A 13,260-nucleotide genomic window follows, 5' to 3' on the forward strand; every position below is an offset into this window, starting at 1 on the left:
TAGGCGAAGGGAGACGGTTGGGAGGAGCCATCTTGAGAGCGGGAAGGATGCCGAGACGCCGCACGCATCCGCCATCTTGAGTGGGGGCAGGGCATGGGATAACCGCATTGGGCGCCATCTTGGGTACGGGCAAGGGCCCCGGCGGGCACATTGCGCTGCCACCCGCCGCGCGGGCCGGGCCCGGCCGCCGCCATGTTGGCTGCGGGCAGGGAAGCCGCGCGCGCCCGGCCGTTGCCATCTCGAGTGAGGGAGAGCGGGCTCCTCGCCGAAATTACGTTAATTAATTAGCGCTGCCAGCCTGGGGACTCTTAACGGCGCTAGACAGCGCTTGGAAGTTTTGTTTAAGATACAGGATAAAGTCTGATTAATTGCAGTTACTGTCTTAAGGATAAAGATTACCCAGTGGGTGAGAGAGAGAGAACTTGTGAGGTAAGACACAGCTACCTGCTCTGCTCAGGAATCAGGATAATATTTCTCCTAAGTTACAGCCTTTACACAGTTTGCTGACCAAACCAGCTCTTTTTTCCAGTCAGGTGGAGCTCAATGGTTAATTAGATAAGCTTGTTTCACTCTTCATGTGTGCCACTGCATGTAGGTCGTACTTCTGCAGAGATTCAGGTAAAATCCACAGATTTCCTATCTTCAGGGATTTTCAAACCTCTAGAAGATTTCCTTTGCAGGTTCTGGGCCATCTAGAGTAAATTTAAGCCTATGACAACGGCCTTACTTGTGTTAGATACTTTCTGTGGCTCCCTTAAAAATGATTGTCGAGCTTGTTCATGTGCCACGAGATGAAGGCCTCAACAAAACAAGGGAGAAGCGAGCGTCCGTCTGGTTCCTGCTGCAGACGGTGCCGGTGCATTTACGTTGTTCCTGTGCAGGAACAGGCACACGGGGGCCGGGATCCTGATGGAGGCCCAGCAGGTCTCAGGGCCTTCCATCCACCAGGACATTGCTGGTTCCTCTCCACTCACATCATTCTGTAAAGCAGTTTGCTTCCATAGATGAAATGCTGCATGTCTCTGTTTAAATACAGACAATATTTGCTCACTGGGAGTTCTACTAGCAATTACTCATTTTCTTTGCCTCATAACCCTATCCGTTGACTGCAGCACAAGAATTAATTGTCCCAGACCTCACTACAAGTCCCTTGTGTCGCATTGAATCAAATATCAAATGTCCAGCCCACATTGATCTCGGCTTCATTAGCTGCAACCCTGTTTTGAGAGTTTCTAGGCAACATAATACTGGTCTTACTGTAGAAAGGATCCTCCGTACCTCACCAGCACACCCACTTTTGACATATTTGTGAAAACATTTGTACAATTCTGCCAATCTACCTCTATTGTCAGTGGTAAACAGTAAAGCACTAATACAGATCAGTGCCTCTGACAGAAGCACCTGAGCTGTAACACAGCTGTGCCATGGGAAGGTTCAGAAAAAGATTTTAAAAATATAGTGCCAGTGAAATTTGGAGTCTTATCCTTGGGCAGTGTTTCTGCTTAACGTCAGGTAACTCTGACAGGTACAGACATGCACTTTATATTCTCATTTCTTTCTGAAGCGTACACTAGACACATGAATATGGGGAAAAAAAAGTTTACAGTGAAACTGTCTATTATTTTCTCCCAAACATGTATTACTGTGTTGGTTCCTATGGCCAGATGCCACCTTGTCTCAGAGAGTGGGGCAATACTCAGATATTTTGGTGGCCAGGACCAGACATCACCTTACTGCCTCACTCTTGTCACCATTTGTGAAATGCAAGAGCTTCCATTGAGCTTGGATCTTACCAAGAGCTGGTGACTCTAATTTCTGTATCTGTGGTTTATTCGGCTCCCCGGCCATTTGGCCCCTGTTCCGCCAGGGAAGATTAAAATGGAGAAAAAGTTGGTTCTCACCTATTGCTACAGGCGACTAAAGGCCTCATCTGAAACCAAAGTGAGTTTACTAGGTACTGCATGTGAAAGGCTCAGCTTCTGCCACAGATAAGAGATTTACAACTTAGATGAGGCAAAGAATGGGAAAATGATGGGATTATGTGATCCACTTTAGAGCTGCTGAGCTGAGAGACAGAGAGATAAAGTGATTTGATCAAAGCAGAGCAGGAATTTAACTCCCGTCTCACAAGCCACTTTCTTGATGCACTTTCTTGAACAATCCCTGTTTTAAGCTGTATTTCCCATGGAGGTGTTTCACTTCGTCTTCCCTTCAGAATAATCTGTTTTATATACTGTAAGTAAGAAATCCCTCCATAGTAGAGGATAATATGGAGACGGAATCACTCATTTTTTTAAAATATGGGATATTTCAGTACACTTGTAAAGAAGTGCACCCTAAAGAAGGGTACCCTGAACATGATGCAAAGACTTGGGGAAAAAATCATTAATGCTGGATACTGATCACTAGTAAGAACAATATCTGATTTTCTACTGGCTATTGACAGTAGTTTATTGCATGTGCAGATATCCCAGCTGCTTTTCAGGTATCTTTGGGAAAGCAAACACAGGTGGCTGGCATCAAAGAATTATTGCTTTTCAAAGACCTCTCCTGTGCAATTGTGGTCTAACTTGAAAGACGCTTTTAAGGTTCGTGCAAGCTCACTCAGACTTTCTAGCAGAAATGCTGATTATGCAGCATTTTATCAGACATTTTCCTGTAATATTAACAGAATTTTTCAGACAGCCTCTTTTCAGATATGATGGTAGCAAACTGACTAGTGATACTATTGGGTAATGCGCAGGCTTTCCCTCGGCCAGACAAGAAAATGCATTTAAGAACAAAATAATACTTTATACAAAAAAAACAGCTGGGAGAAAGACCTGCCTCTGTGTATCTTTTTGTTTGTTTTGAAAAAGAACCCCACATGAAAACGGCCATGTGAAAAAAATAAGAGGAGGGAGAAGGGAAAAATATGAATCAGCTTCTTTTGTACAATCCAGCAAAACGCTCCCAGCCCTCCCCGGCTCCGGTTACTCACTTGCTAGAAAGGCCTTGGCGGGACACACCCAGGCTTTTCTCTTTCTGAACCCTTCCTGCCTGTGTTATCTCGTTGAATTCAATTTGTGCAGGGAAGAAAAACCCTCCGAAACAAAAAAGAGCGTTTTCCTGCCTTTTTTCCTTTGTATTTTTAAAATAGCTCTGAGGCCTGTTCCTATGTTCACAGGACGCTTCTCTACATAACTCTGTTTGCAAACTAGCAAAGTTTTTTTTCCCCTTCTCCTTCCTCTTCCACCCAATGTTTCTATCAGCGACTTGAAAACAAGAACCCTCCTAACATACGGTCTCTGTTCAGGAACCCAAACCACTGTGCATAATGGGATATCCTTGATACTGGTTTTAATGACAATTGTTTTCCTGCAAGTTCCTCTCCTCCCCCATTATTCACAGTACCCTGAGAGGTCCAAAACCAGGAAACTCTTCCATATATAACTTTGCTACCAGTGTAGTCCCAGTGACACTTGGGGGGGCAGGGGCTGTTGCAAATAATTTTGCTGCTTCTTGTTGCTTTCATTTATTTTAAGCCCCTTTCAATTAACACAGCTGTTTTGTTTAAAAAGAGTATTTGCAGCTTTAGCACAACATCTTAGGATGCCAGAACATTCTTTTGTGCATCGTTCATGATGCCACATCACAGCTCTGGAAATGGTTAGTCTGGAGCTAGCAGAGAAGGAGCAAACTCACTGCTGCGTCCATCAGTCCCACAAAAGGACACGCGTGGCTACTGATGGGCCAGTCGGGCCACACGTGGCCCAGAACTCCTGAGAGCACAGGTACCTTCTCACTGGGCTCATACCTGAGGGAAGGGAAAGGAGAGGGACCAGACGTGCTGCAAGTACTGAAGTTTTAAGTACTTAAAATTTTACATATAATTCCAAGAGCTCCCATTTTACGTTTCTTTCTTCCTTTTTAATCTGTGTCAAAATGAAAGATTTATCTTGTTCTGCCGTTATCAGTCCATGTTGTTTCAGAACTTCCCTGTCTTCGCTGCTCCTCGCCAATGCTTTTGGGTGACTCATTTCCTGTGGAGGATGAACCAGCCATTTCCTGGCTGTTCAACACAGGACTTTTTTTTTCTTCCAGTCTCTGTTGGAGTGGTGTGGATTCGTCTATGGTTTGATTATACCCCCTGCAATTTACACCAGGACTGCAGCCTTCGAGGATAATGAGCTGTAAGCGTGTGTTGCTTGGGGATCATGGCCTGCCCCTGCTTACCCGGACCATAGGCTCTGTGATTCTGGGCTGTGGAATTACAATAAGTACAATACAGATTTAACAGTGCCATCCTTCCAGTCATTGCAACCCAATTCTTCTCTTAATTCAACCCATTTCAGCTGATAATAAATGGAAGGTTAAAAAAGCACCATAGGGCAAAGATACTGATCGTACAACACGTATCTGAGCCCAGAAATTTTGAATTATCTAAGAAGTGCTACTGAGGCTGCCTATCCAGGTAATACCCACATTGGGGTTTGTGTTAGACACAGGTTACTAGCAGACGGGGTCAGTTTCTGTATTGATTCTGTGCCCAGAATCCCAGCTCTTCCCTCCAACCTGTGTTCCCAGTTTCCTGAGCCACTACTTGTTCATCCTTCACGTTATGACTCTAACTGTTGTGGACAGCTCGCTTTAACACCACCAAGTTAAGAGGTTGTCTGGCCATTGTCATGCCAGCCTGAGGTATCGCAGCTCCTTCAAGCAGCTTTTTAATGCTGTTTTTTAAGTTATTCTTTTAATCTTATTTCCCGTCATTTCATTTGAATATTTAGATTCATTAGCCTGTCATACATCTGTACTGTTTGGGAAGAAAACCCACACAATAGGGATGCTGCCTCTTGCCTCTGAATGTAGCACACGTTGTAGGGATGATCACTGAATAATTCATACCCGTAATGATTTATTCATGCCCAGGAGCTGGATACCTCCTCGGTGACTTTCCATTATCTCAAAGAGAATGCAAGCTCCTATTCAATGTGCTCATCTTAGGGGTGCCAGCAGCAGCCCCGGCACGGGCACGCCAGGCAGGGTGTCTGAGGCCAATGGAGCGGGTGTGCGTTACAAACCGTCCCTGCAATGGTTCTGAAACATTTCTGCTCAACAGCAAATGGGAAGCTCTTGCCATCCCGGTGCCATATAGATCACCCTTGACACAGAAACTGAAATGTAGGTACATTTTTTTGCAAATTCTTCGGAAAGGAGGTAGGTGAGCAAGCACACTAAGCTCTTTTCCACCAGTACACTCGTAAAGTGAGGAGCTGCGGTCACGATGCAGGATGTTCTGAGCATGGAAAACAGACACACAGGCCATGACTCCCTGATTTGACACCATAGAGCTGATCTTATTCTCCACAAGAAATTTCAGTTTTGTTTTCCATTGTAAAGTTACAGATTCTGAGACAATTGATAGAAACATAGCAGGGTTTCTCAGGAAACCTCGCAGGAAAGCCTGGACAAACAGCATCAGTTCACACTAATCTCTTTCCTGTTTAATGTGGGCTATCAAAAAATACTCCTTTGGTAAAAGTGTGTAAGACCACGACCTGAGTCTCGTGACCTAGGTGAAGATTTTGCAAGACAGTCAAATTCCATCTGTCTAGAAAGGATGAAAGATGATTCTGTGTTTCAGCAAAGTCTCCAGACCCACAGGCAACGCTACCTCTAGCTGGCTGGTATGAAATTTCCTAATTGTTTATCCTGTAATCCTGACTTCTTTTGTCCTTGGAAAAGGCTCTACATCAGCATAATTAAAAATGTCAAACACGCTTGAGAAACTCTCTAAGTTGCTAAAAATGAATGTGAATTTCCTCCCCACAACCTCGCTTCATCTCTCCCTTACTCTGGCCTCAGCTTTACAAAGTGGTCTGTTTCCAGCCCTTCAGCATAGTTTGCATTCCACTGCCAAGAATGAACATTTATTTATACAAACAACCGTCCTTACAAGCACATCTCCCTGTGCTGTCGTAGGGCTGGGAAATAAACATAATTTCTCTCTCCTCGTCTCTAGCTGCAGTTCTACTTTTCTTTTTTCTTCATTCAGGGGCATTTTTTGCAATGAAAGATTAGTGCAGTTCAGTCGCTTTCCTGTGCTACAAATCTGCTCAGAAATGGACTGGAATGTTCTTTCATTTCCTTACAGTGATTTTATTTTATTACCCTCTAACGATGGTTTCCTGATAAACCACTTAGGGGGTCTTGATGGCTCAGCAAGCAGGTTCACGCTGGAACCTTGAGGGCTCTGCATAACCCACAGAAAGGAAAGCCCTAGACCCTGTTTCTCTCCAGAGCCCACCAGTAACCTGCTTTCCCCCAGGCCGGTACCAGGCTGCTGTGTGACACCAGTTCTGCCAGCAGCACAGCTGGCACTGTGAGAGATCAGTGGAACCGACGGCAGCTCCCAGGTGAGCAGCGCAGTGGCAGCGGTGTGACGGGAGCCTGGAGCTCCTGCATTATTTCTAAAGCTTCTCATCCCTCACCTGTCAGGCCGAGGTATTGTTGGCTGAAACACTAGCTCATCACCTGTGTCCTCCATCGTCAGGTTGTCTCCCATGGCATCTGCCGTTTAAATGCATTTACACAGATGCTAGATGACTCCAGACTGGGGAATTTCATAGTCTGAGCACAGTTCATTTAAATGAAAAAAGAGGCCCTGAAAGAGAGAGGGGTACACAGCAGAGCATCTAGAAACTGGCCATCAGATGCGTGTGCCTGCTCCCTGCTCACTCTCTTACTGTAAGCGTGTTGGATTTTGCTGTGTGCTCCCTCTTCCCTTCACGGGTTCTTCTTTTTGATGTCATTTATGCAGTTTACAGGCGCTTCAGCAGCGCAGCTGAATTAAAGTCCTCGTTTCCACATTGATTCATGAACAAATATGTCCAAATACATCTGCAAAAGTGAGGGGCCTGACACACCAGACCGCTCTGCGCCTGCCATGAGGCCCGCATTGTCATACAGGCCAATAAAGACATCATTTTCCCAGGGCTTCAGCTCTATTAAACACAAAGCTCCAAATGATTTCCTACTCGGATCAAAGATGTGTTTGTTCCAGTGCCACTTAAGTTTAAAAGGCAATACTGGGAATGAATGAAATCTCCCCAGTGGCAGCTGCTGAGGTTCAATTGGGTTGTCAGTGCCATAATTACGCAGCGGACGTCTTCTGTTTGCTGGCCCATATGTTCCTGGAGGATGTTATGCAATGGGAACAGCGCGGGGCAGCCGTGCTCCCGAAGCTAAGGGGCTTTGGCTTCTGTGGTATGAAGACTTGCTTATGTTTCAGATGGTGAAAATTTTAAGGAATCTCCCGTTCTGATTTCAGACTTAAAACCGGAGTTGCTCTCATTTGATCGAACTAGATGGGTGTGTATGAAAGAAACAGCAGGCTACATCCAGTATCCTGGAACTGGTGTTTTAACAGGGAGACTGGCCACTGTTAAGTATCATCCATATAGTTACAGCTCCCCTCGGCTAGCGTAAGGCGCTGTCACTGTGGTCGGTGGCAGGGTTTGGTGTGACCCTTGGTGCTAAGAATAAACGTGGCTTCTTGTCCAGCCAGCCACTGCCGCGCAGCCCCTCCAGTTCTTCCCCACAGCACTTCTCATCTCCGTAGGGTAGGGTCTGCATGCTCACGAGAAACGTCTGCTCATTAAATAGCTGTCTCCTTGTCTCGTAGATTGTACGGCAAATTTTCTGTGTGACAGACATGAGCGTGTGGTAAGAACTCCAAGGTATTGAATTAAGCATTAAAAGAACATTAAGACACGAACCTGCAAAATGTGAAGTCAGGGAGAATTGAGAGCACTGGAGATCTCAGTTGCCAGAGGAACAAAAGAAACACAATATCCTTTAGAACGTTTAATATTTAATTGGGTAAGATGCTCAGATCCTAGGGCAGCGAACGCGGAGGGCGATGACAGAGAGCAGGGGGCGAGGGGTGCTTTATGTCAGCCACGGGGCCTCAGCGGCTGCGCCAAAGCACAGAGGCACAAAAGGCTCCTTGTTTGCAGACCTGTCACAGCTACCTGCTCTGCACACACACCGTGCGTTTTCTGAACGCCAGTTAATTCATCTGGGTTCCTGTTAAAAACAAGCATCCACACTGTGCAAAGGAGCCTCCCAACGATGGGGCCAGTTAGAAAGAGCCAGTGGTGCATCTTAAATGCTGGAGGCCTGTCGCTGCCTGACCTCCTGCTATCCATGTACTGCAAGCCCCTAAAGCCAAAAGGATGATTTTCACGAACTGAAACAGTCTTCTCAGAGAGCTGAGTTTAATTCAGAGGGGCATCTTTAGCTAAATTTTCTTGCTTTAAGATCAGGGCTTAAAAAATACGTAACTGATGCTTCGCTTATTGAGAAGACAGCTAATTTTATCCTGTGAGTTGACCAGTTGCTTCTGCAACAACCATCAGTCAGCTAGCAAGATTCTTCCCTCTTAAGTTTTGTCGTGAGGATTTAAGCACACGTGTGGTCACCAAAGGAACAAAAAGGATTTCACGTAAACAGCAGCACGGCTGCGGCTGTGACCGAGTCCTCTGATGGCCAGGCCTGCGTTCCAAAGAGCTCGGCCATGCACAGATAGCTACTCTGAGGTACCCGTTCAGGCTGCAGGGAGCCAGCAGCCCAGGTGATTTTCTAAGAATGCCTCAGTCATCTCGGAGTGTCTGCTGGAAGATGCAGTAAGAGGCAGCTGGGTTGGTGGTGCAGGCTTGGAGGAAGTTTCCAAAGTGTCTTGTCCGAGGTGCCTTTTGTGCACTCAGGGCAAGCTCAGACAACTCCAGGTCGGACCCCACCATTCGCTCAAGTTTTGCTTGACTCTGTAGAGTGGCCTTAATTGTTTGCTCTTGCTCACGCTTTGGCAAGGGTGTTATCACTGCTGTGGGACAAGGGCTGGCAACCTTTTACACATACTATGCCAGAGTGTATTTTGCTTTTCCAAATTAGCAGCTAGGTGTGCCAGCGCTGGGTTTTGCTGCCTCTCCAAGAGGCAGGATGCCATCCATCTGTGGTGGTTTTCATCTGTGAGGCTCTCGGCTCCTGCTGAATGCAGCACTCAAAAAGTGGGAGACAGAAACTGGGAGCTACTGCCTCTTACTGGTGCCTCTCCAGATACTGCCAATCTGGGCTCCTGCCTCACGAATGCCATTGAGAACCTATAAAAATTGAGTGCAGACTCAGCACTCAGGGCAGAGCCTTTTGCTTATTGCTGCCATCCCACACAAGAGATCTTCAGGTTGCTTTAAGATCACTTTTCTAAATAACTAGGACCTTCTCTCTCTCTCTTCTTTCCTAGGCTACCCTGTCCTCTAGGTGCCAGTGAGATTCTTGTCCTACAGACTGCTGTGCTCCGTGGGAGGCTTCCCGAAGCATCTGGCGTGACCTTGGAGAAGGTAAGGGAGAGAGTGGCACTTCAAGACAAGGACAATAGTAGAACATTAAATAGGAGCAAAGGCTCCAAAGGTGGGAAGCCGGCAGGGCTCCCAAAGTCCTGTCAGCATGGCCAGGGATCATGAACTAATGAATTTGCCTGCGGATAGAAGGCTGGGGTGCTGCTTGGTAAGGTGTGATTTGTGAAGGACAAGCACCTTTCCTTTACGTGGGCTCCGTACCCTGCGTTTCCCTGTGCTCTCCCCGTGCCAGCTGTGGGCATCTGCAGCTACCTGAGAGCCCCAACAGAGACTGTAGAAAGTAATCCCACACAGAGGCAACTTTCCCTCCTCTAAAAGTTCCTTGTTTACCAACAAAGTTATTTCTTCTCCCTCCAGGAGCCATTTCCCATCACATCCTCAGCAAACCTTCATAAACACTTGAGATGTAAAACTGAGAGCTAGCTCTTTGCCTGTTGCTAGCGAGACTGACTTCCATGTACGCCCCCAGACCGAGTCACCACACATTTAAGGTGCTTCTAAGAAGGTGAAATCCTCAAGCCTGGGAATGAGTTGAGGTGTCAGTTGTTAAAATTGTTCTGTATTATAAAAAAGTAGGTTACTACGTGTCACCGTGAACAACTGGGTCTAATTACAAGTCACAGATTCACCACAAATACTATTTAATAACAAATTTCTACCACACTTCATCCAGAGCGTGTTATGAAGCAACACATGACCTCTGGTTTGTGGATAGGAAACGCGTGGTGTGGAACAGAAGGAAAGAGTGTTTTGGCTCAGATCAAACGAAGAGGGATGGATGCTAGGCCCCAGCTCACAGTTCAGTGTTTGAAACTGGATAATGCATCCTCCAGCTTACAGCACTGGTTATTTAGGTTTAGTTTAGCTGATGGTAGAAAAAAATGGCACGTGCCACACTGGGATTTTAGTTAGACTTTAAAAGGCTGCTCAGAAATAGATAAAACTCCAATAAACACTTTGACAAAAAAAAAGTAAAGTAAGATTTGCAACTTCCCCTTAGCAAACTCGCAAACTGGATGTTAATCTTTGCTCTTTGGTATAACAGAAACTTCCCCCATCAGAACAGAAATCGAAAGAGCCGAAGGTCTGGTAACGCCCTCACCCCTGCCGCGAGGGCTGGCAGCGGAGAAGTTCCTGTCCTTGGCCAAGGCAGCGTTGCTGGTCAGCATTTTTGTGCTGTATTTTTAGCAGTAAGATAGCAAATTTCCTATAAAGTCGGCACGTTGGGAGGTCAGTAGATCTGTGGTGGGAGCTTCGCACTAAATTTTTGCTGTTTTCCTTCTCTGGCGCTCCAGGTGCAAAGGTCTTTGGCAGGAATAAGGAAGCGTGTTGGGATGGCGCCTTCACCCTAAATATACGTGTAAGACGGCCTTGCCCCCTGCATTAACAGTAATATTTATTCGGCATCGGAGCCGGGGTCAGGGGCAGGGCTTCGGCGAGGAAAGCAGGGCTGGGAGCGGCGAGCGAGCGCCGCTTTGGGCCACCCGGGCTCGCCCGGGGCTAGCGGCAGCGCCCGGCGGGGGCCGAGCCCCCTCTGCCGGGGAGCGAGCACAGACCAGCCCGCCTGTCGCACCGTCCCCGGCCCGTCGGGGAGCCCGGCGCAGCCACCCCCCGCCACCGCCAGCATCAGACGGGACTGGTGTAGCAGAAGGATGATGTTCTCCCCTGGCTGGCGAGGCTTGTGCTTTATGAGAAATACCACAGATACCGAGCGAAGCCATTAAAAGAGTAGCAAACACTCCTACGAGCGCCTTCTGCCAGCAGACATGTCCCATTAATTAAGTGAAAGATCATTTTAATACAAATGGCTGCTGGGGAGCAAAGTACGTTCCCACAGTCAGCTGTACACCGATACGATTACACACTCATCCATAGTGCGAGACTGAAAATAAAAAATCCCAGGAAAAGTGCCCCAGCCTGCGTGTGGGATCGTTAGGGAAAGTAACAGCCCGCTCTCCCGCGGCGGCACCAGCCCTGCGTGTGAGGCTGCTCCCAAACGGCAGCGGTAACGGGGTAACCAACACTGTTATTATCAACCTTGTAGCACATTCTGCCCAAGTAACTGATTTACCCTTCACTAATTTCAGCTTTCCCACTTCTTCCTGGGCAAATAAAATATTAGGTCCTATTTATAGACGTTCATGGTTTTAAATTAATTTTTTCCTTTCTCCAGCTGTTTTTAGTGGTTGATTACTGTTTGTTGGACCGGGCGATCCTTTGCCAGCTGGCTGCGGCTTTTATTAGCTCTTTTGAGAAGACTTGATTTAGAGCTCACAGTTACAAGGACGGCAGCTCTGTAATGCAGACCCTCAAGAGAAGAGATAATTAGAACTCATGAAAAAAATTGTGTCCGATTCTTTGAACAAAACCGCTGTTGTTTAAGGAATGTGGTACTGCAGGCTAATATTTAACAGCAGTCCCTGCTCTTGCTCAGAGCTGGTGCATGCGAGCAGACCCTGCCCGCCATCAGATAGGCTGGATATCACTTTCTGGGAGCATCTCTCAAAATGGAGGAGTGCCGCCCTGTCGCCAGTACCGAATGTATCTTGGGAGTTGTATTTCTGCAAGGAGGGCAGGAGGTCCTGGTGAAAGGACGTGGTGAGCAGGAAAAGAGCTGAAGAGGTGCTGAGAAGGCTCGTGTACAGGGGAGGGGGCGGAGAGGAACAAACATTGCAGAGAACAGGAAAAGCGATGTGCTCGGAAATGATTAATCCACCCCAAAGGCCCTTGCTAAGCAGCGGTGGGACAAGCTAAATGATTTTTGGCAGCCGTGAGCTCCTTCTGCTCCGCTCTCAACTCCCGTCTTGCAACCAGATGTGTTTGAGTACAGCTTCATCCATCCCATTCCTGCCCCAGACACCACATCCCCCGCCAGTGTCCTTCCCTCCGCTCCTGGCAGCTCTCTGGCACTCGCCCCCTCCTCTACCGGTGTTTTATGGCTGTCCCGTGTCCCTCCACCTCCAGCGAGCAGGAGCCGCAGTCCCTGCCGGGGAAGGGGGCGGCAGTCAAGTTGAAGAACTGCTGCTCTGTATCCTGTTGTTTTCTTACTGGGATTGTTCCAGTTTCCTGCACTGTCTTATCTGGAGCTGAAAAGCCAAAGCTCTCATATTTACTTGCTTTGTGTGTGCCTCGGGCTTCTAATCTGTGAAAGAGACGTTATAAGACTTAAGAGGAACCTAGCTAGGGCCACTACAGGGTGGAGGGACAGGAACAGAGTGGTTAAAGGGCTTTCAGTGCCTATACAATTAGTGTCTTTATTTAGTTATCCTGTTTGCGTAAGCCTGTGCATGTCACAGAGGGTATGTGCAGCATACCATCACTGCACAGAGTCCACTGAGATGTAAAGGGTAAGGTTTGGATGTTTACATTCTCAGGTGATTCCAGGTGCCTGGGCTGGACAGACCTTACAAGGGAATCACTATCAGAAAGTGCTGAGTATGGTTCCCCCCGCTCCGAGGGCTCAAACTAGACACAGGAAAGTCTTAAAACAGAGTCAGCATTTCAATGCTTGTAGTCAGCCTTGAGTTTTAGGAGCTCCACTGAAATACTGTAGACTTCTTTGAATTTACTTGGCCACATTTATTGAACACAGAGATAAAATAAGCATATACTGTGCTGACGTCTCGAAAGCTTTCTATGCCGACCAGACACATGAGAAAGCAAAATCTTGTAGAATTTTTTTTTTTAATTCTTTTCCTCTAGTGAGCATGAATTCACTTAAGTATAGGTTATACTAGTGCACTACATTCCCTATGGGTTAAAAAAAAAAATTAAAAGGCCACATTTACCGTACAGCTTTGGAATGTCCTGTTTTTCTGCACAAAGGTGTGGGTCCTGCACACACAGCGTCCGTTATCAGATG

The sequence above is a fragment of the Nyctibius grandis genome, chromosome 31, assembly GCF_013368605.1.
Source record: "Nyctibius grandis isolate bNycGra1 chromosome 31, bNycGra1.pri, whole genome shotgun sequence".
Lineage (NCBI taxonomy): Eukaryota > Metazoa > Chordata > Aves > Nyctibiiformes > Nyctibiidae > Nyctibius > Nyctibius grandis.